A 27,612-nucleotide genomic window follows, 5' to 3' on the forward strand; every position below is an offset into this window, starting at 1 on the left:
TAATATAAATATTCACACTAAATGCCTAGTTACCTCAGGTCCTATTACCCAGACAAACATGTCTGGCTTTCAACAAAAAAATTACAAAGCAGGACGAAAATTAAGAGAATGAAGAGACAAAGCAAGCATCAGAGCCAGCCTCTGATATGACGCGTATTTTGGAATTGTCAAATAGGGGATTTAAAATAACTATGATTAATTTGTTAAGGGCTCTAATGGAAAAATAGGCAACATGCAAAAGCTGACGGGTAATGTAAGCAGAGAGATGGAAATTCTGAGTGAGAATTAAAAGGAAATACTAGAAAATTAAAACACAGTAACAGAAAGGAGGGTTTGTCAGTAGACTCAGCACAATGGAGGAAAGAATTGGTGAGCTTGAAGATAAGTCATAGGTCAATAAAACTTTCCAAACAGAAATGCTAAGAAATAATAACAGAAAAAGAAAAAAAAAAAACCCATAACTGAACATCCTGTCATGTGAAATTGGAAAACGTTTCACATATTAATCCAAACTCCAAAAAAGGAAAGAAGTAGAGATAACAGAGAAGAAGGAAAATTGGAAGCCATAAGGGCCAAGAACGCCCAAAATAAGTGACAGACACCAAACCATAGATTCAGGAATCTCAGTGAATACCAAGCAGCATATACACTAAGTACACACACACAAACACACACACACACACATACACACACACACACACACACACACACACCCCTAGACTTGTTATATTCAAACTGTATAAAATTAAAAACAAAGAGAAAGTCATCTTACCTATCGAGGAATGTGAATAAGAATTACAGCTGACTTCTCATCACGACCCATGCAAAGAAGGAGTAGAGTGAAATGAAATATTTAAGGTGTTGTTTGAAAAGGAAAACCATCTACCTAGAAATCTATTTCCAGTAAAATATGAACAAAAAAAGATTTTCTCAAAGAAAAGTTGAGCAAATTCATCTCCAGGAAATCTGCCTCGCAAGAAATGTTAAGAGACGTCCTTCAGGCAGAAGGAAAATGATATGGGTCGGAAACGCGGGTCTACCTAATGAAAGGAAGAGACTCGTGAAGTAAAATGGAGGTAAAATAACGTCTTTTATGTTTCTTATTCTTGTGTCATCTGAAAGATGACTCTTCTCTGAAAAGGGTAGCACAATGTACTGCGTCATCATAGCACACAGACAGATGAAAGGGAAGACAGAAGTATCCCAAGCAATGGGAGGGAGGAATTAGGAACACTCTGTGATAAGGCACCTGCAGCACTACATGTGAAGCCATATAGTGTTACTGGAAGGTGGACTTGGCTTAGTAAAAGTGTATATTGTAAACTCTAGGGCAACCACTGGAAACAGTTTGAGAAGCAGTATAAGCAATAAGCTAAAAGAGGGGAAAACAGGTGCAAATATCGATCCAATTATATCAATAATCACTTTAAATGAGAATGGCCTAAGTACACCCGCTAAAGAGAGATTTTCTGAGTGGACACAAGAAAGATCCAAGTATACCAAGTATAAGTTGCCTACAGGAACCTCACACTCAACACAAAGGTGCAGATAGCTTAAAAGTAAAGGGACAGGAAAAGGTTTACCATGCTAACACCAAGCCAAAGCAAGGTGCAGGAGCTCCATTAATTTCAGATAAAGCAGACTTCGGAACAAGGAAAATTGCCAAGTATAAAGAGGGGCATCACATAGTGATTAAGGAGTCAATTCTCCAAGAGGACATAACAATCCTAACTGTGTAAGCCCCTGATAACAATGTTAAACGGTGTCAAAATACATGAGGCAAAACCTGATAAAAGGTCAAGGAGAAATACATACATCCCTGATGGTAGTGAGAGATTTCAACACCCCTCTGTCACTAATTGGTAAATCAAGCAGGCGGACAAGCAGATACCGAAAAGATACAGATAACCTGAACAGCATTATCCATCAACTCAATCTACTTGACCTGTATAGAACACTCCACCACTCAACAACAGCAGAATCCATAGCCTCTCAAGCTCACGGGGAACACTGACAAAGATAGACAATATGTGGGGACAGAAAACACACCCCTACAAATATAAAGGAATAGGACTCACACAAAGTAGGTTCTCACACCACAGTGGAATCAAGCTAGAAATCAACAACAGAAAAGTAGATGGAGGGGCGCCTGGGTGGCTCAGTCAGTTAAGCATCTGCCTTCGGCTCAGGTCATGGTCCCGGGGTCCTGGATCCAGCCCTGCGTCAGGCTCCCTGCTCAGCGGGGAGCCTGCTTCTCCCTCTCCCTCTGCCTGCCGCTCTGCCTACTTGTGCTCTCTCTCTAGCTCTCTGTCAGATAAACAAATAAAATCTTTAAAAAAAAAAAAAGTAGATGGATAAGCTGCCTATGTTTGGAAATGGAACAAAACATTTCTAATCGACACATGGACGAAAGAAGGAGGCTCCAGAAACACTTAAAGACATTTTGAACTCAATTAAAATGAAAATAAAACTTATTAAAATTATTGTGAAACAGCAATACTTCAGAGGGAGATGAAATTTAGAGCATACATTCACATACTGGAGAAGAAGAACAATCTAAAATCAATAACCTTAAGAAAGTAGGAAAAGAGACCTATTTAAGCCTAAAGTAAACAGAAGGAAATCCATCATAAAAATCAGAGCAGAAAACAATGAAATCGAAAGCAGGAAAAATGTAGCAAAGATCAATGACACTAAAAGCTGGTTCTTTGCAAAGGCCAATAAAAGAGGCAAACCTCTTTCTGGCCAAGAAAAAAAAGAGAAGACACAACTTACCAATATCTGAGTGGAAAGAATGGACATCACTACTGATCTCGTGGGCACTAAAAGGATAATACAGTAATGCCATCGGCAATCCTATGCCTGCAAATTTGATCCATTAGAGGAAATGGCCAGATTCCTTGAAAGACGTTAGCCACCAAATCTCACGCAGAAAAATAGATAAGGTGAACAGTTATATATTTATGCCCTGGGCCCAGACTCTTTCCTTAGTGAATTCCAAACAAACATTTAAAGAAAAAAAAAAAAAAATGATTCCCATTTGCCACCATCTCTTCCAGAAAATAGAAGCAGGACAACACTTCCTAACTCATTCTCTGAGGTCTGCATTTCCCCTAATAGCAAGACAGACAAAGACATTGCAAGAAAGGAAAACTACACACCATGATCTCTCATGAACACTGTCATAAAATTCCTCAACAACGTATCAGCAAATTGAATCCAACAATGCATAGAAAGAACTGTATACCACGACCAAACGGGATATCTCTCAGGCACACAAGACCAGTTCAACATTTGAAAATCAATGGATATAGTTCACCTCATCAACAGGCTAAAGAACAAAAATCATATGGTCATATCTAGCGATGCAGACAGCACTTGATAATTCAACAGGCTTCATGTTTAAAACTCTCAGCAAACCAGGAATAGAGGGGAACATTCCCAACCTGATGAAAAAGATCTATGAAAAACCTACAGGTAACGTCATGCTGAAGGAAAACAGTCAGACGCTCCCCACCCCCAGACATGTCTGCTGTCATCACTCCTATTCAACATGTAATGGAATCCCAGCTTGTTACGTAAGAAAGGAAAGAGGAATTAAAAGGTGTGCACGGGCGCCTGGGTGGCTCAGCCGTTAAGCGTCTGCCTTCGGCTCAGGTCATGATCTCAGGGTCCTGGGATCGAGCCCCACATCAGGCTCCCTGCTCAGTGGGAAGCCTGCTTCTCCCTCTCCCACTCCCCCTGCTTGTGTTCCCTCTCTCGCTGTGTCTCTCTCTGTCAAATAAATAAATAAAATCTTAAAAAAAAAAAAAAAAAAAGGTGTGCAGATTGGAAATGTTGAAATACAACAATTTTTATTTGCAGAGGACACGATTATTTATGTAGAGAACACCAAAGAATCTACAAAACACTGCTGCATTAATAAGGGAGTTTAGTACGGCCCCCACAATAGAAGGTACAATACACACATGGCAATTGCTTACCTATCTATACATGAATACTGAACAATCAGAATTTGATATATTTTTTTTAAATTACCTTTTTAAAAAAAGTGATTAACTCTCTTCAGGTCTTCAACCATGTCCATTTCTGAGTCTTCTCTCACAGTTACTGTTTGTTTGTTTGTTTGTTTCTAGTTCCAGTGTAGTTAAAAAAACAGTTTTATATTAGTTTCAGGTGTACAAGATAGTGATTCAACAATTCCATATATTACTTAGTGCTCATCAAAATAAGTGTACTCTTAATCCCCTTCGCCTATTTCACCTGACCTCCCTTCTTCTGGTAACCATCTGCTTATTCTCTATAGTTAAGAGTCTGTTTCTTGGTTTGTCTCTTTTGTTTTCCAGTCACTTTTGTTTCTTAGATGCCACATATGAGTGAAATCATATGGTACTTGTCTCTGACTGTCTTATTTTGCTTAGCCTTATACTCTCTAGATCCATCCATGTCGTTGCAAATGGCAAGATTTCATGCTTTTATATGGCTGAATAATATTCCTGTGTGTGTGTGTCTGTGTGTGTGTGTGCGTGTACCACATCTTTATCCATTCATCTACTGAAGAACATTTGGGCTGAATAATATTGCATTGTGTGTGTATGCATATTTGTGTGTGTGTGTGTGTGTGTGTGTGTGTGTGTGTGTGTTAGTATACAGGGATTCTACTTCTGGTGTTCTGTATAAAACACACAGACACACACACAGACACACACACAGACACACACACACACACACACATCTTTATCCATTCATCTATCGGTGAACATTTGGGCTGCTTCCATAATTTGGCTATGGTAAATACTGCTGCAATAAACATAGGGGTACATATATCCCTTCGACCTAGTGTTTTTGTATTCTTTGGGTAAATATCCAGTAGTGCTATTACTGGATCATATGATAGTTCTATTTTTAATTTTTTGAGGACCCTCCATACTGTCCTTCCACAGTGGCTGCACCAGTTTGCATTCCCACCAACAGTGCACGAGGGTTCCTCTTCCTCAAAATCCTCGCCGACAGTTGTTGTTTATGTTTTGGGCTTTAGCCATTCTGACAGGCATGAGGTGATAGCTCATTTTGGTTTTGATTTGCACTTCCCTGATGATGAGTGATGTTGTGCATCTTTTCATGTGTCAGTTGGTCATCTGTATGTCTTCTTTGAAGAAATGTGTGTTCATGTCTACTGCACAGTTTTTAATTGGATAAAGGGTTAGTCTCCAACTAACATCCCCCACCCCCAAACTACCTTTTACAATAGCAACCCTATATATGAAGTACTTAGGTATAAATATAACAAATATATACAGGATCTGTTTGTGGAAAACCACAAACAATGATGTAGAAATCAAAGAAAATCTAGCTAAAAAGAGAGAGATTTCATATACGTGGACTGGAAAACTCGCACTTGTTAAAATTTCAATTCTTCCCAGACTTATCTATAGAAACAACAGAATACCCATCAAAATTGCAGCAAGCTCTGTGACGATACCGACATACTGATCTAAAACTTATATTGAATACCAAAGGCTCTAGAATAGATAATTCTGAAAAACTCTGAAAAAGAAGAATTCACAATTCTGAAAAAGAAGAACAAAGGTCCAGGGCTCATATTATCTGATTTCAAGACTTATTATAAAGCTGTAGTAATTAAGACAGTGTGGTACTGGCAAAGAACAGACACAGAGCTCAGTGCACAGAACAGCAAACCTGTAACAGACCTGCACAAATATGACTCAGTTGAACGGGACAAAGATACAAGCACAATTTGATGGAGAAAGAATAGTCTTTTCAATAAATGGTGCTGGAAAAAATTGGAATCCAAGGACAAAAAAGTTTAACCGAGCCCCAGACCTGACACTTCTACACAAATTAACTCAAAATGGACCAAGGGTCTATATTTAAAATTCAAAATATAAAGCATCTGGGAGGAAACGTAGGAGAAAATCAACATGACTTTGTGTTTGCTGCTGAGCTTTTATACAGAACACCAGAAGTAGCATCCATGAAAAAGAAAAAAAAGAAAGCTGAGTTGGACTTTATTAAAAATAAAAAACTTGCACTCTGCAAGAGAGGCTGTTAAGAAATGAAAGGCAAACCAGAGACTGGAAGAAAAATATTTACTAAAACTCATGTCTGATAAAGAGAATTGTATCCAACATCTCCAAAGGCTAGCGAAACAAAAGCAAAAAATGAACTCTTGGGACTTCATCAAGGTAAAAAGCTTCTGCACAGCAAAGGAAACAGTCAACAAACAAAGAGGCAACCCACAGAATGGGAGAGGATATTTGCAAATGACACTACAGATAAAGGGCTGGTATCCAGATCTATAAAGAACTTCTCAAACTCAACACCCAAAAAACAAATAATCAAGCAAAAAATGGGGAGAAGACATGAACAGACACTTCTCCAAAGAAGACATACAAATGGCTATCAGACACATGAAAAAGTGTTCATCACCATTAGCCATCAGGAAAATTCAAATCGAAACCACACTGAGATACCACCTTCCACAAGTCAGAATGGCAAAAATGGACAAGGCAAGAAACAACAAACGTTAGAGAGGCTGTGGAGAAAGGGGAGCCCTATTACACTGTTGGTGGGAATGCAAGTTGGTACGGCCACTTTGGAAAACAGTGTGGAGGTGCCTCAAAAACTTAAAAATAGAGCTACCCTATGACCCAGCAATTGCACTCCTGGGTATTTACCCCAAAGACACAGATGTAGTGAAAAGAAGGGCCATCTGCACCCCAATGTTCGTAGCAGCAATGTCCGCAATAGCCAAACTGTGGAAAGAGCCGAGATGCCCTTCAACAGACGAATGGATAAAGAAGATGTGGTCCATATATACGATGGAATATTACTCAGCCATCAGAAAGGATGAATACCCAACTTTTACCTCAACATGGATGGGACTGGAGGAGATTATGCTAAGTGAAATAAGTCAAGCAGAGAAAGACGATTATCATATGGTTTCACTTATTTGGGGAACATAAGGAATAGCATGGAGGACATTAGGGGAAGGAAGGGGAAAACGAAGGGGGGGAATTCGGAGGGGGAGACGAACAATGAGGGACTATGGACTCTGAGAAACAAACTGAGGGTGCTAGAGGGGAGGGGGGTGGGGGGTGGGCTAGCCCGGTGATGGGTATTAAGGAGGGCACGTACTGCATGGAGCACTGGGTGTTATACGCAAACAATGAATCGTGGATCACTACATCAAAAACTAATGATGGATTGTATGGTGACTAACATAACAGAATAAAATAAAATAAAATATTTAAAAAAAGAACTGATATAACTCAACTAATAAACAAATAACTCAATTACAAATGGGCAAAAGATCTGAACAGACACCTCACCAAGTAAAATATCCAAATGGCAAGTGAGCATATGAAAAGATGATCAAGATCATTTGGGACGTGGGAAATGCAAATTAAAGTAATAATGAGATAACACTACACATTACTCAGATGGCTAATACCCGGAAAACTGACAAAACCAACTGCTGGTGAGCATGCAGAACAAGAGGAGCATTCGTTCATTTACGGTTGGAGCTCTAAATCGCACAGCAACTTAAGAAGACAGTTTGATAGGTTCTTACCAAAGTCAAACAGAGTCTTACAGTAATAGGAGCCAATAATCATACTATTAAGTATTTGCCCAACTGATTTAAAAACTTATCTCCTGTCAAATAAAAATCAGCTTCCAGAACTAATCCAGAATTAGTAAGGAGAACACTCTTCAAGGGATCGTGGTAAGGAAAAGGGGTGGGGAGAGGCACTCTTATAACAGAGAGAACACTGACCATAACATCAGCAAGCGTCCCAAGAGTTAGGCCAAAAGGCTCTTTCCTTTCTAGAGAGGACACAGAGAACCCAGGGTGGAGAAATGGAATGAAAGGGTGGTGTGAACAGGCAGCGAATGAAGGAATGCTTCACCCTGAAGCCAGCCTACTCTCAGAAGGGCTGTGCCCTGGCTCCGACTGCCGGGGGGTCAAAGTTCAGAAACCCAGGGAAAGGACAGAACCTTAAGCAGAGCCTGATTAACAAGTATTTTGCTCCAGGTGTTCAGTAAACACAAGTAGTTCAGCTGATCATTTATGAGCTGAGGAATGGGAGTTTGGAGGGACCGTGTCTGGTTTTGTCACAGCAAACAAGGGGACACCTGTGAATCTCACCTGAGTCATATGGCGAAGGAAGCCTCCTTGCAGTAAGCACTTTCCTAGAACACAGACTGGGGAGATCTCTTAACCTTCATTGTTTTCCAGGATCACAGGGCGGCAGTAGAGCCCAACATCGTCAGTCTGCCCACAATCCTACACACCAATGTCTATAGCACCTTTATTCATGATTGCAAAACAGGGAGCAACCAAGATGTGCATCAACAGATGAATGAATAAATGATCTTGGTGCCGGGGTAGGCCGGTGAAGGGTATTAATGAGGGTACGTGTTGTAATGAGCACTGGGTGTTATACACAAATAATGAATCATTGAACACTACATCAAAAAAATATGATCTTGGTGCATCCACACGAAGGAATACTATTTGGCAAAAGAAACGAATGATCTTTCAAGGCACTGACAGATATGGATGAATCCTAAATTCCTATTGATAACTGAAAGAAGCCAGTCTCAAGTGGCTACGTGTGTGTGTGTGTGTGTGTGTGTGTGTGTGTGTGTATTGTCTGTGTGATCCAATTACAAGGAATTGTGGAACAGGCAAAACTAGAGATAGTGAAGTGGTCAGTGCTTGGCAAGAGTTGCGGGAGGGGAACTTGAATAGGTAAAGGAGCTTTGAAACTACTATAGAGGTGTGTTATGGACTGAACCTGTGTGACCCCAGCCTTCAGAAGTCATATGTGAATTCTAACCTCCAATGTGATGGTCTTTGGACGTGGCCATTAACTAGGTTTGGATGCGAGTATGGCCATGATGATGAGAGTAGTACTATCTTTGTAAGAAAAGGAAATGCCCAAAGCTCTCTCTCACTCTGTCAAGTGAGGACACGACTAGAAGGAGGCCATCTTCAAGCCAGAAAGAGTGTACTCATGCAGAACACTCTGGTGTTCTGGTATCCTGACCTTTGCCTTCTAAGCCCCCAGAACTGTGAGAAATAAATATCTGTTGTTTGAGCCACCGAGTGTATGCTATTTTGTTATAGTAACCTGAGCAGACTAAGACTGTGTGATGTTTGATTGGCGTTTACATGACACTATGCAGTTGTCACAATCCATAGAGACTTGGAGCACACAGGATGAAATTTAATGTATCCAAAATTTTAGAACATCATTAAAGAATTCAGGAATATCAGAACGGAATGCAGAATGTGACAAAAACTTCTGACCGTATTTCAAATGCATGGAAAAAAAAAAAAAAAACTCACTGAAGGTTGTGAGGTAAACAGTGTTAACCTAAGCAACTTTGGAAATGAAAGAACATGTTAAAAGATGAAATGACAACCTACATCCTTGGAGAAAATATTTTCAAACCACACACCTTAAAAAGGATTAGTACTGGAATTTACAAAAACTCTAAACTTGACAACAACAATAGCATCGAAAGAATAAAATACTTACAAATAAACTGAACCAACGAGGTGAAAGTTTTATACACTGAAAACTACAAAAAACTGGGGGGCGCCTGGGTGGCTCAGTCGGATAAGCGTCTGCCTTCGGCTCAGGTCGTGGATCTGGGGTCCTGGGGTCCTGGTGTCGAGCCACCCGTCAGGCTCCCTGCTCAGCGGGCAGTTTGCTTCTCCCTCTGCCTCTCTCCCCGCCACCCACCCCCCCAACCAGCCTGTGCTCTCGCTCGCTCGCTCGCTCACTCTCTCTCAAATAAATAAAAATCTTAAAAAAAAGAAAACTACAAGAAAATGCTGAAGGAAATTTTAAAAGGACATCAATTACTGGAAAGACATACAATGTTCATTTATTGGAAGACTTGATACTGTTAAGACGTCAGTAGTACCCAAAGTGTTCTACAGATTTAATGCAGTACCTGTCAGAACACCAATGACATTTTTTGCAGATACAGAAAAATCCATCTTACAATTCATATGGACTCTCAAGGGACCCCAAACAGTTTGGGAAAGAATGAACAAAGGTGGAGGATTCACACTTCCTAATTTCAAAACTTACTGCAAAGGTACAGTAATCAAAACAGTGTGGCTCTGGCATAAAGACAGACACACAGACCAATGGAATAGAATAGTCAGAAATAAACCTTTGTGCGTGGGGTCAGTTGATTTTGAGCAAGGGTGCCAAGGCCATTCAATGGGAAAAGGACAGTCTCCTCAACAAATGGTGTTGGAAAACCTGGAAGTCCACATGCAAAAGAATAAAGGTAGGCCATGAAGGTAGGCCATGTGGTGTATACGTACAGTGGGATACTTTTCAGCCTTAAAACTGAAGGAACTTCTGCAATATGTGACAATATGCATGAACCCTGAGGATAGTATGCTAAGTGAAATAAGCCAGACGAAAAAAAGACAAGCACTACATGATTCCACTTCTAAGAGGTATCTAAGATAGTTAAATTCATAAAATCAAATTGGAATGGTAATTAACAGGAGGGACTCAGGGGGAGGGGAAAATAGGCAGTTATTAATTATTGGGCAGTTATTAATCCACGGGCATAAAGTTTCAGTTAAGTAAAATGAATAAACTGTAGAGATCTTCCACACAACATTGCACCTAAAGTCACCAATAACGTACAGTTAAAATTTGTTAAGAGGCTAGATCTCATGTTAAGTGTCCTTATGACAATTAAAGCTTTTGTGTAAAACTTGCACTTCATTAAACAGTCTTACTTGCATTGGCAGTAAATGCTGAATAAGCATTTATTCAGCACTACTGTGTTCCAGGCACTGTGGATTTCAAAATCTGGTCCCCTCAAGGAGCTCAGAGAGATGGAAGAGATAGTTGAGTAAATAGATTATTCCAAGGGAACACTGAGAGCATTAGGATGGCAATACAACACTTTGAGTACTAGGAAAGCACAGAGATGGAGCATTTAACCCAGCCAGCTCATCAGGAGGCTTACAGAAGTCTTCTTGAGCAGATGGCTTCTGAACTGTATGGAAAGATAAACAGAAACTAGTACAGTGAAAATCATTTCAAGTATAGGGAAGAACATTTTTTAAAGTGCCCAGAAATGAGAGAAAGTATGACGCTTTCAGACAACTGGGATATTCCGTAGGATTCATGGATCATAGGGCGCAAAGATTGGGAAGGGTAGGGGTTGAAGACAGATAAGGCTGAAATCGTAGGAAGGGAGTATATCCTAGAGGACTCTATATTCATGCTAAGAAGTCTGGGCCATCCTGACAGCAAGGGGAGTCATGGACTATTATGGAGCAAAGGAGTGCTTTTGTCCAGTTCTGTGATGATAAAAAATGATTTAATATTAATTTCTTCCATTTTTAGATGTTCCCATAATGTGAATTTTGAGGTTGTGGAATGAGAGAATTTGGGATATCATACTTTGTTGTACTTGAACATCTACTAGGTTGCCATGCATTATATAAGAAATTTTTCATGTACAGGACCTTGTCTAACCTTCCCGATGTTGACAAGGTGTTGTTATTCCTGTTTGACAGATCAGGAAACTGATGTTCAGAGGGGTCAGCAGACGTATCCACAGTTTTAGAGGTGGAAAGTGAAAGGTACATGATGGAGGCCATCATTCCAGGTGATGTGCTCAGTCTTTCCTTCAACCTTTGCCTCTGCTATCTTCTAGTTCGCCACAACTCTTGTATTCACAAGAGGGGCAATCTGGTGGGAAGCCATAGGAAATAAGGTTGAGGGATACTTTGGTATAAGATAATAGCACTGACACCAATTCAGAAAATAGTGGCTACAAAGAAATAAAAGGTATTCAAATTGGCAAAGAAGAAGTCAAACACTCTCTTTTCACAGATGACATGATAGATACTTTATGTGGAAAACCCAAAAGACTCTACCCCCGAATTACTAGAACGCAAACAGCAATTCAGTAATGTGGCAGGATACAAAATCAATGCACAGAAATCAGTTGCTTTCTTATACACTAACAACGCAACTGTAGAAAGAGAAATTAAAGAAACGATTCCATTTACAATAGCACCAAAACCCATAAGATACCTCGGAATACACCTAACCAAAGACGTAAAGGATCTATACTCTAGGAACTACAGAACACTCATGAAAGAAATTGAAGAAGACACAAAAAGATGGAAAAACATTCCATGCTCATGGATCGGAAGAATGAACATTGTTAAAATGTCTATGCTACCCAGAGCAATCTATACCTTCAACGCCATCCCGCTCAAAATTCCAATGACATTTTTCAAAGTGCTGGAACAGACAATCCTAAAATTTGTATGGAGTCAGAAAAGACCCCGAATCGCCAGGGAAATACTGAAAAAGAAAAACAAAGTTGGGGGCATCATGTTGCCCGATTTCAAGCTATATTACAAAGCCGTGATCACCAAGACAGCATGGTACTGGCACAAAAACAGACATACAGACCAATGGAACAGAATAGAGAGCCCAGATATGGACCCTCAACTCTATGGTCAAATAATCTTCAACAAAGCAGGAAAAAGCATGCAATGGAAAAAAAGACAGTCTCTTCAATAAATGGTGCTGGGAAAACTGGACAGCCACATGCAGAAGAATGAAACTCGACCATTCTCTAACACCATTCACAAAGATAAACTCAAAATGGATGAAAGACCTCAATGTGAGACAGGAATCCATCCAAATCCTAGAGGAGAACATAGGCAGTAACCTCTTTGATATCAGCCACAGCAACTTCTTTCAAGATACATCTCCAAAAGCTAGTGAAACAAAAGCAAAAATGAATTTCTGGGACTTCATCAAGATAAAAAGCTTCTGCACAGCAAAGGAAACAGTCAACAAAACAAAGAGGCAGCCCACAGAATGGGAGAAGATATTTGCATATGACACTACAGATAAAGGGCTGGTATCCAAGATCTATAAAGAACTTCTCAAACTCAACACCCAAAAAACAAATAATCAAGTCAAAAAATGGGCAGAAGATATGAAAAGACACTTCTCTGAAGAAGACATACAAATGCCTAACAGACACATGAAAAAATGTTCATCATCATTAGCCATCAGGGAAATTCAAATCAAAACCACACTGAGATACCACCTTACACCAGTTAGAATGGCAAAAATGGACAGGGCAAGAAACAACAAATGTTGGAGAGGTTGTGGAGAAAGAGGAACCCTCTTACACTGTTGGTGGGAATGCAAGTTGGTACGGCCACTTTGGAAAACAGTGTGGAGGTGCCTCAAAGATTTAAAAATAGAGCTACCCTATGACCCAGCAATTGCACTCCTGGGTATTTACCCCAAAGACACAGATGTAGTGAAAAGAAGGGCTATCTGCACCCCAATGTTCGTAGCAGCAATGTCCGCAATAGCCAAACTGTGGAAAGAGCCGAGACGCCCTTCAACAGATGCATGGATAAAGAAGATGCGGTTCATATATATAATGGAACATTATTCAGCCATCAGAAAGGATGAATACCCAACTCTTACATCAACATGGATGGGACTGGAGGAGATTACGCTAAGTGAAATAAGTCAAGCAGAGAAAGTCAATTATCATACGGTTTCACTTCTTGTGGAACATAAGGAGTAGCATGGAGGACATTAGGAGAAGGAAGGGAAAAATGAAGGGGGTGGAAATCGGTGGGAGAGATGAACCATGAGAGACTATGGACTCTGAGAAACAAACAGGGTTTTTTTTGGGGGGGGGAAGGGGGATTGGTTAGCCCGGTGATGGGTATTAAGGAGGGCACGTACTACATGGAGCACTGGGTGTTATACGAAAACAATGGATCGTGGATCACCACATCAATAACCAATGATGTATTGTATGATGACTAACATAACATAATATAATTAAAAAAAAAAAAAAGAAAGAAAATAGTGGCTACAAATCCTGGGCTGCAGGGGTGGTTTCAATATCTGCAATTCAATCAACATGATACCCCACATTAATAAAAGAAAGGATAAGAACCACATGACAGATGCAGGAAAAGCATTTGACAGAGTATAGCATCATTTCTTGATAAAAACCCTCAACAAAGTACGGATAGAAAGAACATACCTCGGGACACCTGGGTGGCTCAGTCTGTCAAGCGTCTGCCTTCGGCTCGGGTCATGATCCCAGGGTCCTGGGATCGAGTCCCACATTGGGCTCCCTCCTCAGCAGAGAGCAGGTTTCTCCCTCTGCCTGCCGCTTCCCCTGCTTGTGCTGGCTCTCTCTCTCTGACAAATAAATAAAATTTAAAAAAAGAAAGGAAGAAAGAAAGAAAGAACATACCTCAATATTGTAAAGACCATATACAAAAAGATCCACAGCTAATACCATCCTCAATGGGGACAAACTGAGAGCATTTCCCCTAAGGTCAGGAACACGACAGGGATGTCACCTCTCACCACTGCTGTTCAACATAGTACTGAAAGTCCTAGCCTCAGCAATCAAACAACAAAAAGAAATGAAAGGCATCCAAATTGGCAAGGAAGAAGTCAAACTGTAAGTCTTCGCAGACCACATGAAACTCTAACGTAGGCACGTGATGTGAAGAGCACTGGGTGTCATATGCAACTGATGAATTATTGAACACTACATCCGAAACTAATGATGTACTATGTGTTGGCTAATTGATTTTAAAGTAAGAGTCTCCTCAAAAAAAAAGAAAAAAAAAGAAGAAGAAGAAGAAGAAGAAGAAGAAGAAGAAGAAGAAGAAGAAGAAGAAGAAGAAGAAAGAAAAAAGCCTCCACCAACACATGCTAGAACTGATACAGGAATTGAGCAAAGTCACAGGATATAAAATCAATACACAGAAGTCAGTTGCATTTCTATACACCAACAATGAAGCACCAGAAAGAGAAATCAAGGAATCGATCCCATTTACAATTGCACCAAAAACCATAAGATACATAGGGATAAAACTAACCGACGAGGTAAAAAATCTGTACTCTGAGAACTATAGAGCACTTAAGAAAGAAATTGAAAAAGACACAAAGAAATGGAAAAACATTCCATGCTCATGGATCGTAAGAACAGATATTGTGAAAAAAGTAAAAGTCTATACTACCCAAAGCAATCCACACATTCAATGCAATCCCTAATAGAATAACACCAGCAGTTTTCAGAGCCAGAACAATCAATTCTAAAAATTGTATGGAGCCAGAAAAGACCCCGAATAGCCAAAGGAATGTTGAAAAAGAAAGCCAAAGCTGGAGGCATCACAATTCCAGATTTCAAGCTCTATTACAAAGCTGTAATCATCAAGACAGTATGGTACTGGCAAGGAAACAGACACATAGATCAATGGAACAGCACAGAGAACCCAGAAATAGACCCTCAACTCTATGGTCAACTAATCTGCCACAAAGCAGGAAGGAATATCCAATGGAAAAATAAGACAGTCTCTTCAACAAATGGTGTTGGGAAAACTGGACAGCGACATGCTGAAGAAAGAAACTGGACCAGTTTCTTACACCATACACAATAATAAACTCAAAATGGATGAAAGACCTCAATGTGAGACAGGAAGCCATCAAAACCCTTGAGGAGAACACAGGCAGCAACTTCTTTGACCTTGGCCACAGTAACTTCTTGCTAGACATGTCTCTGGAGGCAGGGGAAACAAAAGCAAAACTGAACTCTTGGGGTTTCATCAGGATAAAAAGCTTCTGCACAGTGAAGAAAACAATCAACAAAACTAAAAGGTGACCTCCTGAATGGGAGAAGATATTAGCCAATGACATACTGGATAAAGGGCTGGTATCCAAGAGCTATAAAGAACTTATCAAACTCAATACACAAAAAGAAAAAAAAAAATCCATTTAAGAAACGGGCAGAAGATATGAACAGACATTTCTCCAAAGAAGACAAAAAAAAAAAAAAAAAGGCTAACAGACACATGAAAAAATGCTCAATATCACTCATCATACAAATCAAAACCTCAATGAGATACCACCTCACACCTGTCAGAATGTCTAAAAGTAACAACTCAGGAAACGACAGATGTCGGCGAGGATGTGGAGAAAGGGAAACCCTCTTGTACTGTTGGTGGGAATGCAAACTGGTTCAGTCACTCTGGAAAACAGTATGGAGGTTCCTCAAAAAGATAAAAATAGAACTACCCTATAACCCAGGAATTTCACTACTAGGTATTTATCCAAAGGTACAAAAATAGTGATTTGTAGGGGCACATGCACCCCAATGTGGATAGTGCTGCTATAAACAATAGCCAAAATATGGAACGAGCCCAGAGATGTCCATCAACTGAAGAATGGATGAAGAAGATGTGATACACACACACACACACACACACACACACACACACACACACACACACACACTGGAATATTATTCAGCCATCAGAAAGGATGAAATCTTGCCATTTGCAACAACGTGGATGGAACTAGAGGGTATTATGCTAAGCAAAATACGTCAGTCAGAGAAAGAAAAATACCATATGATTTGACTCATATGTGGAATTTAAGAAACAAAACAGATGAACACAGGGGAAGGGAAGGGAAAATAAGATAAAAACAGAGAGGGAGGCAAAGCATAAGAGACTCAACTATAGGGAACAAACTGAGGGTTGCTGGAAGGGAGGTGGGTGGGGGGATGGAATAAATGGGTGATGGGCACTTGTTGCAATGAGCACTGGGTGTTATATGCAGGTGATGAATCACTAAATTCTACCCCCGAAAGTAATACCACACTCTGTGTTAACTAACTTGACTATAAATAAAATCTTGAAAGAAAAAAATAAAGAAAATAGTGGCTCCAAATCCCAGTTCTGTTGCTTAGTCACTGTGTCATCTTAGGGCAGTTACTTCACCCTCTCTGAACCTCAGTTGTCCCCTTTTTAAAGTGCAAACAAATTTACACAAACTTACTTCTGGGAAGCAAATACAATAATTTACGTCAAGAATCTACTACAGTGCCTGGCATGCAATAAGCCCTCAATAAATGATAGCACTTATTATTACAATACCAACTGTGTAACGATGGGGAAATAGCCCTCTGTGAGCCTCAATTATCTCATTTTCTAAAAATCCAATATGATTCATGTGTGTCTTATTAGCACAGTGCTGGGGACACAGTAGGCATTCAATAAAATAAATGGCTACCAGTGTAGTATGGTATAATTACCATAGCCCTTGGTGACAGTCAAAATTGTATTCAAACGCTGGCTTCAAGCACTTGAGAAAGTTATGTGACCTCTCGGAGCCTCAGTATTCTTATTGGTCAAATGGAGATAATATTCCTCAATTTGCCCAAGAGGCAGAGTTGTGAGAGCTGCAGATAATCTATGTCAATGGCCTGGCACATAGGAGATACTCTGTACAGGAAGGTTGAATCCAGATTGCAGAGCCCTGAATCCCAGTCTTTTCACAAGCTGCTATAAAGCCTACTTGCAGGATACGTTCTCTTTTCTTGAGTGAGAATGAGATATAAGAAAGTCACTAGTTTAAGTGAGAGCTAGAATCAGTTTCACAGCTATAAAGAATTTATTCTAAAGGAGAGAGACTTGTAGTAGAGAATGATGATGGGTATGATTTATTACATGCCTACTGTGTGCCAAGTACTCCCTAAGTAGTAATTCTAATCATCCCTCCGATTCTGCAAGGCAGTCATTACCATCACCATTTTTACAGTTAAGAACTGTAAAGCTCGGAGAGATTAAGTATCTTGCCAAGGTCACAGAGCTAGAAAGCAGCAGGGATGTCTGACTGCATAAGCCCGGGCTCTTTCAACTGTACAAAGAGGTCTATAAAGTAAGCACTCCCACCATAAAGATAAAGAAAACAGGCTGTGCTGGTTCTAATGGAACTGGAATGGCAAGCACAAATCAGAGAAGCTAGATAATTAGTAATAATTTATGGCACCTGTAGTATGTGCCACACATTATACCAGAAATTTTTCATATACAGAATCTTCGCTAACCTTCCCAAGGTTGATAGGTGTTGTTACTCCTGTTGGACAGATAAGGAAACTGATGCTCAGAGAGTCAGCAGATATATCCATGGTTTCAGTGGTGGTAAGTGAAAGGTATGTGATGGAGGCCATGCTGCCTCCAATTAAGGGACAATCAGGATGGCATTGGAATTGTTAACAAATCTATAAATCAGCATATTAGAATTTTACAGTCTATTATGGGCCTGGCTCAGCTTCGGGTTATCTGAAACCTAATAAACCTGTAAATCAGACTTAGGTTTTATCTCCATTTGTCTACACTTGAACACTAAGTAATGATTACTCTTATAGTCTTTTCTTCTTTATGATCGGTGTTAGTTAAGTACTGTATTTTTCTAATTCCACCCACAGCAACATGTTTCTAGAGACCAAAAATTGCTTAACCCACAGAACCTGGGTTCTGATTGGAACCTATTCCATGTCCCAGTCACAGAATTTTTTCCATTGTGGGTTTTCTGATGTCAGACAAGATGAGATTTCCAACTGAAGGCCTTTTCACACTCACTGCATTCATAGGAGTTCTCTTCACTGTGAATTCGATGATGGTGAATAAGGTGAGATATCCGCACAAAGGCTTCATCACGTGTGGTTGCGCTCATAGGACTTCTCCCCATTATGGATATTCTAATGGTCATTAAGAGAAGATCTCCACCTTAATTTTCTTTTTCCACTTGGGCTACACAAATAGGGTTTTTCACCACTATAAACTCTGTTTGGTTCCATAAGGTATGAACTCTGGCCAAAAGCTTTTCCATATTCATTACGCTCAGATGGTATTTCTCTACTATGACTTTCCTGATGCTGAAGAAGATGTGAGCTCCAAATAAATGCTATTCCACATACATTACACTTATAAGGCTTTCCTCACTATGAATTTCCTATTAAGAGATGACCTCTGACTGAAGGCTTTCTCATATTCATTACACTATAAGGTTTTTCCCCGTATGAGAGCTCTGATGTCTAATAAGATGTGAACTACTGCTGAAAGTTTATCACATTCATTGCATTCAGAAGGTTTCTCTGTATGCAGACCTTTCATGTGTCTTATACGCTCTGCATTGGGCTCAAAACTAGGATCGTATGAATCATAAAATGGGGCTTTATCACAAATAAGGATTTTCCTCTGATGACACAGAGTTTGCCCTCACATCAGAGCTCCTGTCACATTCAAACAATTCATAGTTCATCTCATTGTGGGGCTTAGTCCATCGGCCATTATTCCGAAACTGTAATCTCTGGAAGGAATGGGTGCCAGTCTTTCCCACGCTGAGTTTCCCTGGGATATCTCTGAAGTGACTCACTTCTTCAAAGGCAGGGTCCTGAAGAAGGGCCCATGGAATTCTGGCCAACAAAATCCACTTGGGTTTAGCCCCTTCAGGTACTTTTTGGTTATTTTTCTTTTACGATTTTTATTTATTTATTTGAGAGAGAGTGATGGCTAGAGAGATCACAGAGGAAGAGGGAGAAGCAGACTCACCACCGAGGAGGGAGCCTAATGCGGGGCTCGATCCCAGGACCCTGAGATCATGACCTGAGCTGAAGGCAGACGCTTAACCTACTGAGCCACCCAGGCGCTCCAGGCACTTTTTGGTTCAAAAGAAGATTCTATTATGTCCATTGGGGTTTGTCAACTGAAATGATAAAAATAAAATTAAAAAGGATCAACTGTTTTCTATATTGAGAATAAATCAATTGCCAGTCTGAAATCCTGGAGAAAGGATTACCAAATTCAAACAAATGCCCATTTGCCATCATATTAAAGGACAGGATGAGCAAACTGAAAAACAGGATTCTGCCCCCGCCACCACACCGGGCGTGTGTGTGTGTGCGCGCACACAGACACAGACACACACACACACACACACACACACACACACGATACACCGTTTTTTTTGGTTTTTTTTTTTAAGATTTTATTTATTAATCCGACAGAGAGAGACACAGCGAGAGAGAGAACACAAGCAGGGGGAGTGGGAGAGGGAGAAGCAGGCTCCCCACTGAGCAGGGAGCCCGATGTGGGGCTCGATCCCAGGACCTGGGATCACGACCTGAGCTGAAGGCAGACGCTTAACGACTGAGCCACCCAGGCGCCCCTAGATATGCCGTTTTAAAATTCCCCATATACTATCATATATTTCACAGTGAGCCAAGAAGAATGATTCCGTTTCATAAATCAGGAATCAGAGACTAAAAACAGAATGTCACACTCACATGGCTAGTAATAAATCTTGGAATAGATATCATATTTTGAGAACTGTTACTTTTTTGCACAACACGCACACCAATTTGTATTTGAATTTGTATAGAATTTCCTACTATAGCTACAATACTTGGAAAACTATGTAAAAGATTTGAAACCTGCAAGAATTTTGAAAAGAGACAGAGAAGACAATAAAGCAAGAGTATTTGTGTTTCTGCAGTGCAGCAAGAATAAAGAAGCAAAACTGAATCTTACTCAGCCTTGAGAGTGCATTCCAGTCTGCTAGAGAGAAGGGAGTTAATACTGTAGGTGAAGGAAATGATGGAGCCTGGGCAGAGTGTCCTGTACAGTCTAGACAATAGAATTTTCCTGGGTAAGCTTACAGCCTTACAGTCTTGGTTCAGAAAGAAGATTTAGACAACATCTCAGATCATGCATAGTATGTTTCCTCTTAGACATCTCAAACTATGTATTGAAGTTAACCCAAAAGCTTTTATCCATCTAGTGCATCTAAGTTACTCTGAGTTAGACTGCACTAGGAGGAAGGAGGAACTAATACATGGAGTTACAAGTATGTATCAGTCAGGGTCACAGCAGGAAACAGATAACACTCAAATTGGGTAACTTCAGGAGAATTTAATAAAGGCACTAATGAGGTGCGGGCAGGGGTATAAGGAAAACAAAAAGGATAATCAGCCTCCCCAGGCTAGTAACTGCAGGGTGATTTTGCAACTCCAGGCCCGAAGGAGTGAGGGGAAAGAACTTTAACATATATCCCAAGCTCAAGAGACCTAAGTATAGAGGGACACTATCCAGAAGCTGACACCTTCATTTGAGGGATGTAGCCAGCCAATGATGAGCCTACAGAGAGGGAGCTCAGTGGCATAAATGTCACAACATCACTCTCCTACCCTTTGACCTGACAGGGCTTCCCACTGGACAGGCTCATTCAGAAGCCAGAGGGCAAAGTCGACTCCTGGGGCAAACAGCAGGGTGCAGAAGACTACAAAATGGAACTGGAGACACAAATGAAAGACATACAGCAGAGGATGTTTAGATAGTTGGATAAATTTACCTAGTTTCCTCCAGGTAAGAACTGGACCATATAATCGAGTGATTTAACCTTTTTCACCATCTCCGAAATCAACCCACTTCTGTGAACCTTTGACAATATTTAAAACAAGATTCTCAGAGTAGAGCTTAAACACCAGAAGTTAAGGAGGAAGGAAGCAGGAACTGGGAAAACATTCCATTTATTATGGTGAAACAATACAAAATATTTAGAAATAAATTTGACAAGAAAAGCAGAGTTATATGAAGAAAACCATAAAATCTCTTGGAAAGACAGAAAACAAAACCTGAGCAATTAGAAAGACAAACTATGTTCTTGGATGAGAAGATTTCATTAATATCATAAAACTAGAATATAATTAATTCAATAATAACTAGAATGCACAGGATTTCTTATTTTGGAATTGTATAAAATAATCTAAAGTTTATTTGGAAAAATAAATGACCAAGAGTAGGCAAAGGTTATTATGAAAAGGAATAGTGAGGGGTCCTGCCTTAGTGGATACCAATATGCTATAATGCCAATATAATTACATATGTGTATATATAATTTAATTTAAAATGAAGGTGGTAATTAAATTTACATATAATTGACTGTTAATAACATTGAACTGCTATCTTACAGCACGTACACTACAGTACATCACAGAATCCAGATGAATTAGAGTTAAATATAGGAAAAACAATATGAATGTTGCAAGAAAAGCTAGGAAGCTAGATGTACGATATAGGAGTCAGAGAAATCACCTACACTGGAAACTCTGAAGGTTCAAAAAAATTAAAGACTGACATTTGACTATATACAAATTAAAATTTTTTGAATGACAAAACATATCATTGATACACAAACAGACAACAAATCAGGAAATAGATTTTAATAAAGATGACAAGGCTTTAATATCCAAACTATATAGAAAGTAGTCTGACAAACTGACTAGAAGAAAGACAACCTAACTTAAAGAAAATGGGAAAAGGATAAGAATCAAGAATTCCCAGAGTAGCCAATCTAAATTGCCAATAAATTAATAAATATGGGCAGAGGGAGCTAAAATTCTATGATAGTGAGATAAATGCAAATTAGAGAAATAGTGAGATTTTTAGTTTGCATACATGAGATTGTTAAACATTAAGCGTTATAATTCTAATTATTGGTAAAGATGCAGGGAAAAGGTTATTCATATACATTGGGGGGAAAAATCTCAAGTCTTAAGACTTTTGGAACTTAAGGGGCGCCTGGGTGGCTCAGTCGTTAAGCGTCTGCCTTCGGCTCAGGTCATGGTCCCAGGGTCCTGGGATCGAGTCCCACATCGGGCTCCCTGCTCGGCAGGAAGCCTGCTTCTCCCTCTCCCACTCCCCCTGCTTGTGTTCCTGCTCTCGCTGTCTCTCTCTCTGTCAAATAAATAAATAAAATCTTTAAAAAAAAAAAAAAAAAAAAAAAGACTTTTGGAACTTAAGAGCCCAAACTCGTAAAACCATGTATTAAAACTACACACACACACACACACACACACACACACGCACACACACACACACATCTTGTACTCAGTAACCCAACTCCCGCATATCTATTCCATAGAAATATAAGCACAAGTATATAACATCATATGTCTGAGGATGTTTATAGTAATACTGGAAACAAAATGAAAGGCTCATCAAAACAAGAAGGGTAAATAAACTATAATATACCTACACCACAAATATTATACAACCATTTAAAACAATGAATTAGAACAACACAAGTTGACTTGGAGACATTTACACAAGGTTATCGTTACATAGAACATACAAGATACAGAAAAGTATGATTAATATGATACTATTTTGGTAGCAACGACAAAAAAACTGTGTATTTGTTTACACAGGCATGCATGTGTATTTCTATTGTAATGAATTATAAGAGTGCAGAAAAATAGAGAAGGATACACATTAGATGGTTAAAATGGGTTAATGAGGGGCTTCTTTTGAGAAAGGAAGGAGGTGGAAATTCAAGCCCAAAGTAAGGAAAAGAGTAGACTGCACTAAAAAAGGGGGGACATGTATATATAACCACATTTATGTTGTCCTGTGTGGATATGTGGATATATTACAAATAATAAAAAAAATTAAAGCAGAACTATGACATGGTGCAGCCACTCTGGAAAACAGTATGGAGGTTCCTCAAAAAGTTGAAAATAGAGCTACCATACGACCCAGCAATTGCACTACTGGGTATTTACCCCAAAGATACAAATGTAGGGATCTGAAGGGGTATGTGCACCCCGATGTTTAGAGCAGCAATGTCCACAATAGCCAAACTATGGAAAGAGCCAAGATGGCCATCGACAGATGAATGGATAAAGAAGATGTGGTGTATATATATACAATGGAATATTATGCAGCCATCAAAAGGAATGACCTCTTGCCATTTGCAACAACGTGGATGGAACTGGAGGGTATTATGCTGAGCGAAATAAGTCAATCAGAGAAAGACATGTGTCATATGATCTCACTGATATGAGGAATTCTTAATTTCAGGAAACAAACTGAAGGTTGCTGGAGTGGTGGGGGGTGGGAGGGATGGGGTGGCTGGGTGATAGACATTGGGGAGGGTATGTGCTATGGTGAGCGCTATGAATTGTGTGAGACTGTTGAATCGCAGACCTGTACCTCTGAAACAAATAATACATTATATATTAAAAAAAATAGCAGGAAGGGAAAAATGAAGGGGGGGGAAATCGGACGGGGAGACGAACCATGAGAGACTATGGACTCTGAGAAACAAACCGAGGGTTCTAGAGGGGAGGGGGGTGGGGGGTTGGGTTAGCCTGATGATGGGTATTAAAGAGGGCACGTACTGAATGGAGCACTGGGTGTTATATGCAAACAATGAATCATGGAACCCTACATCAAAAACTAATGATGTAATGTATGGTGATTAACATAATAGAATCAAATTTAAAAAAATCAGAAATATGACAGCATGATTTCAAAATAAAATATTCAGCAATCTTGAAAAATGAAAGGAATGATTCTGCACATTAAAAACTCAATAGATGGGGTGCCTATAGGTGGCTCAGTGGGTTAAGCATCCGACTCTTGGTTCCGGCTCAGGTTCATGATTTCATGGGTCCTGACACCGAGCCCCACATCGGGCACTGTGCTCAGTGGGGAGTCGGCTTGAAATTCTCTCTCTCCTTCTCCCTCTGCCCCTTACCACCCCCACCCCCGGCTCTCGCGTGCACACACGCTCTCTCTCTCAAATGAATAAAACTTAATTTAAAAAACTCAATAGACGGAACAGAGGGAACACTTCCTAACTCATTCTATGAGGCCAGCATTACCCTAATATCAAATTAGATAAAGACACTACAAGAATGGAAAATTACAGACCGATATATCTTGTGACATAGATGCAAAAATATTCAACAGATTTTTACCAAATCAAATCCAATGATGTATGAAAAGAATTATAAACCACAGCCAAGTGGGATTTATTCCAGGTATATAAATCTGGTTCAACATGCAAAAACCAATTAAGGTAATCCATCCCATCAGCATATGATCATACGGTCATATCGTTCAATGCATAAAAAACATTTGACAAAAATGCAAAAGCCATTCAAGATAAAAGCTCTCAGCAAAGTAGGAATATTGGGGAAATTCCTCAGCTTAATAAAGAGCATCTATAAAAATGTACATATAGGGGCGCCTGGGTGGCTCAGTCGGTTAAGCGGCTGCCTTCGGCTCAGGTCATGGTCCCAGGGTCCTGGGATGGAGCCCCACGTCGGGCTCCTTCCTGAGCAGGGAGCCTGCTTCTCCCTCTCCCTCTGCCTGCCGCTCCACCTGCTTGTGCTCTCCCTCTCTCTTTTCTCTGTCAAATAAAAATAAATGAGATCTTTAAAAAAAAAGTGGGGGGCACCTGGGTGGCTCAGTCCTTAAGCGTCTGCCTACGGCTCAGGTCATGATCCCAGGGTCCTGGCATCGAGCCCCACGTCGGGCTCCTTCCTGAGCAGGGAGCCTGCTTCTCCCTCTCCCTCTGCCTGCCGCTCCCCCTGCTTGTGCTCTCTCTACCTCTGTCAAATAAAAATAAATAAAATCTTTAAAAAAAATGTACATATAACATCACACTTCCTAGTGATTAACTAGATGCTTTTCTACTAACATCAGGAACAAGGACAGGATGTCCCTTCTCACCAATCCTCCTCAACAGCAACGTCCTAGCTAATGTAAGAAGACAACACAAGACAAGAAAAGGTATACAGATTGGGGCCCTTCTGGTGTCCTTTCTCCTATGAGGACCTTGGGCCCCGGACTGCACATGTAAAGGGTGCAATCTCTAAACTGGAGTGGGGTAGAGGCAGGCCAGCACCCCATTCTCGCCTTTGGGGTCACTGGCCTCAGGATCAGACATGGCCCAGAGCTTGAAAGACATAGAGGGACACGGGCAAGGTGCTAAAGTTGCTGCTGGGGGCCGGCGCCATGGCCTACGGCATCCATGAGTCTGTTTCACCATAGAAGGTGGGCACAGAGCCCATTTCTCTAATCGGATGAGGGCCTTCACTTTAGGATCCCCTGATTCCAGTACCCCATCATCTAGGACATTCAGGCCAGACCCTAAAAAATTTCCTCTCCCACAGGCACCAAAGACCTGCAGATGGTAAGCATCTGTGAGTGCTGTCTCAACCCAATGCCATGGAGCTTCCCAGCATGTACCAGTGCCCAGGGCTAGACTAGGAGGAGTGAGGACTGCCATCAACTGTCAAGGAGGTGCTCAAGGGAGGTGTGGCCAAGTTCAACACCTTGCAGCTGATTACCCAGCGGGCCCAGATATCCTTGTTGATTTCATGGGAGCTGACAGCGAGGGCCGAGGAATTCAGCCTTATCCTGGATGATAGTCATCACAGAGCTGAGCTTTAGCCGAGCGAGTATGCAGCTGCTATGGAAGCCAAACAAGTAGCTCAGCAGGAGGCCCAGGGAGCCCAGTTTTAGGTGGAAAAAGCAAAGCAGGAACAGCAGCAGAAGACTGTGTAGGCTGAAGGTGAGGCCGAGGCCACCAGGAGGCTTGGAGAAGCCCTGAGCAAGAACCCTGGCTACATCAAACTGGGCAAGATCCAGGCAGCCCGGAACATCTCCAAGACAACTGCCACATCACAGAATTGTATCTGTCTCACTGCTGAAAACCTTGTGCTCAATGTACAGGATGAAATTTTCACTTTGAAAACTGACAGCCTTATCAAGGGTAAGAAATGAGCTTAGTGATGAAGAACTCCCCTCCCCCAGAGAAAAAGTGAATCTGCTTCTCCCCTGGCTTTTGAGGAGCCAGTGTGGGGTCCAACCGACCCCCATCCTGCCCCTGGTATCATGTCATAGTCCCCTCTGTGTCTGTTCTCCCAGCCCTTCCTGGATGAACACAGACTGGCCAATTTTCAAGGGAATGACTTTCCTCTTCTCGGTGTTGGCCAGGGGTGTTGGGACAGTATGATTTCTGAGTGATTTTGTATAGTATTGTTTCCTCCTGCCAGGTTGGGGGGTGATAACCACCATCCCAGGAATTCTCAATAAAAAGAAATAATAAAAGGTACACAGATTGGGAAGGAAGAAATAAAACTGTCATTGTTTGCAGATGACATGATTCTCTATGTAGAAAATTCCAAAGGGTTCTGCCCCAAGACGGCAATGTAGGAAGAGCCTGAACTTACCTCCTGCATGGACATAGCAAATCTATACCTATTTATACAGCAATTCCTCCCGAAGAAGAACAGAGAGCTGACTGAACAGCTTCTGCACAACAAAAGATAGAGAGACCACATAGAGAACATTGAGTTGGAGACACAGTAAGGGAATCCCACCCCCGATGCTGCAAACTGCAGTGGGGAGAGATAGTACCGAGGGACCATGAGCAGATTCATCTGCCCTGGGGCACAGGAAAAAAAGCTGTGGCTTAAGAGAACAACTAGAATATAAAGGATCCTGCCTCAGAACTCCACCAAATGGCAGGGGAGCTACTAGAGCTCTCTCTGGGTCGCAGGGCCTGGCAAGTGCCATGGTTTACATTGCCCCACCACCTTGATAGCCTGGATGGGAGCAGGGGCCAGGCACCATAGCTGGCCTACCACCTCAGTGAGCCCCAGGCCCTAGCCCAAGCCCACACCAGCCCAAGAAGTGCCATCAAGGCAGCCCCAGTGCACTGCACAGTGGGACACCCCTGGTCAACACTCACTACAACTCTGGCTGACATAGGGGCAAAGCAACCCAGAACTCTCCAGGCCCACACCACTTCAGCCCCAGATGACTTGCTAGGGCACTCCTGGCACAGAGCACTCTGGGACCTCCTGGCTCATGTCTGCTTTGGC

The 27,612-nt window shown here is 40.9% G+C and overlaps 2 protein-coding genes and 1 pseudogene across 2 annotated transcripts in view; 1 reads left to right on the forward strand and 2 right to left on the reverse strand.

Annotated features, from left to right (window-relative positions):
* LOC118536964 (uncharacterized) overlaps positions 1–4,635 on the reverse strand; it is an 18,805-nt gene extending 14,170 nt beyond the window's left edge. The window contains exon 1 of the mRNA XM_078064556.1: positions 4,039–4,635. The gene's annotated coding sequence lies outside the window, so the exon portion shown is untranslated. The remainder of the gene's footprint in view (positions 1–4,038) is intronic.
* LOC144380400 (prohibitin-2-like) lies at positions 3,366–26,509 on the forward strand (annotated as a pseudogene).
* LOC118548679 (centromere protein V-like protein 3) overlaps positions 14,116–27,612 on the reverse strand; it is a 241,896-nt gene continuing 228,399 nt past the window's right edge. The window contains exon 9 of the mRNA XM_078064037.1: positions 14,116–14,276. The gene's annotated coding sequence lies outside the window, so the exon portion shown is untranslated. The remainder of the gene's footprint in view (positions 14,277–27,612) is intronic.

Source organism: Halichoerus grypus, chromosome X, assembly GCF_964656455.1.
Source record: "Halichoerus grypus chromosome X, mHalGry1.hap1.1, whole genome shotgun sequence".
Lineage (NCBI taxonomy): Eukaryota > Metazoa > Chordata > Mammalia > Carnivora > Phocidae > Halichoerus > Halichoerus grypus.